The sequence below is a fragment of the Phocoena phocoena genome, chromosome 11, assembly GCF_963924675.1.
Source record: "Phocoena phocoena chromosome 11, mPhoPho1.1, whole genome shotgun sequence".
Classification (NCBI taxonomy): Eukaryota; Metazoa; Chordata; class Mammalia; order Artiodactyla; family Phocoenidae; genus Phocoena; species Phocoena phocoena.
In genome coordinates, this window is record NC_089229.1 from 82,361,911 (window position 1) to 82,364,035 (window position 2,125).

Genomic DNA, 2,125 nt, shown 5'->3' on the forward strand with positions numbered 1-2,125 from the left:
GAGGCATTTAGAAAGACTGGGAAGAAGAAGATACTCAAAATCTTCTCAATCTGGCTCATTTTACCTCAAGATGTTGGCCACCAGCTACAGCTAATGAAGTTTCCATCAACAGAATCCTTCTCTATTTAAGGTAATGGTCATCTTCGAACCTTTATGTTGTCACTTGACAATACCCTCCTCTCTGTCTATTCAAGGCTTATCTTTCAATGCCAAGCCTGAAACACATTGCCCTATTAAAATCTTGGAATCAGTGTATACTCAACGAACTCAAGCTTTCTGTTCTCTCCTAGGATGTATAACTGCACTGTACATGCTGTCATTTAATTAGATTTTGTCTTGGACTGTTTCAAATGTGTATGTACATTGTCTCCTCAATAACACTTTTAATTTCTTGTATTCAAAAGCCATGATGTGATTCTCTTTTAGATACTCAATACGTTATTGTTGGCATTGCTGATAATCCACAGTTGTATGTAATACAAATAATTACAAGGCTTGTGGACTTGTCCCCCAGCTGCAGTGAGTGTTGACTCTCAACGACTTGCAGCTACTAGTCTTTCTGGAGAATTTCCCCTATCCAAATGGGAGCTTCTCATTGCTCAGGTGGGAGGTTGGCAGTGAAGTAGTGGTAATGACAGAAGAGAATTCACCTGAGAATACAGGCATTCCAAATCTACGGCTGGTTGTGGTGGGGACACGGAAGGAGCCATCTGACTTCCCCGTATCAAGTAAAGACCCTCTTAAAGACTGGCTAAGTATCTGTCAGTGTTCTCAATGTGATGTGACTGTTTTTCCCTTCTAGAGCCAGTGAACTGAGGGACAGGTTGAGCTTGGGGCTAACCGAAGCCCTAGAACTTGAACCTCAGGCTCCTAGATCTGTCTGCCTAAGAACATCTGTGAACCTCTATGTGGGATGCTATTTGAGCCCCATTGAAAAGCCTCCCTCTGTGGGCATTTGTGACTGATCCAGATGAATGTTCCGAGTATATTAGACACTACATTTCTATCTGCTTTTCTGAGACGTTTTTCTCCTCCTACCATCTGTTTTCTAAACGTCCATGACTCACCTAAGTGAGCCCTGCTCCACGGTCTCCTGTCCGTCCTGTCCAAACATTTTTTTTTAGTTTTAGATCCTGGTAGAAAAGATTTACTGCAATCTGCCAAAACACTTAAAAAAATACAAGCCTAACTTGCTTTGTGCAATAACTGTCATTGAAAGAGTACTAACTGAAAATTAAAAACCGAAGGTTAACTGTACTAGTAGAATCGGTTGCTTGGAGTCTCTCTTTTACAAGGAATTTCCTCCTTATTTATCTGTTTTAGGTGATTGAATATTTACTATGTAAAGATGGTACACTTGTAGAAATCCCAATGGCTTCTTTTGTTTTTAAATTCTCTGAACCTCAGTTGTACTCCATACCATTCATTCCTTTAGACATTCAAGCCATATCTATTAAGTACCTAAGATGTGCTAAACCCAGTGCAGATATGGGTGGCACAATGACAAGCAAAACAGAATATCTGCTCTCCTAAAATTTTTGGTCTGTGAGAGCTACAGATAAAAACAAGTAAGATACTGGGCTTCCCTGGTGGCTCAGTGGTTGGGAGTCCGCCTGCCAATGCAGGGGGACGCCGGTTCCTGCCCCGGTCCGGGAGGATCCCACATGCCGCGGAGCGGCTGGGCCCGTGAGCCATGGCCGCTGAGCCTGCGCGTCCGGAGCCTGTGCTCCGCAGCGGGGGAGGCCACGGCAGTGAGAGGCCCCCGGACCGCAAAAAAAAAAAAACAAACAAATAAGATACTAAAATTGCCAGATTAAATCCAGGATGTTGAATAAAGTTTGAATTTCAGATAAACAATGGCTAATTTTTTTAGTGTAAGTATGTCGCAGGCATCAAAAAGTTGCACAGGAAAAATCTATACTGAAAAATTATTTGTTGGTTATCTACAACTCAAATTTCTCTGGGCGTCTTGCATTTCTAACTAGCTAAATCTAACAACCCTAAAGCCTAGAGATAATAAATAATTACACACTAGGAAAGAAAAGTGCTAGGGGCTATGAGAGTATATAATAGGGGTTATCCTAGTTTGGGAGGAAGGACAGGGAAAAATTGGGAGCATCTATTA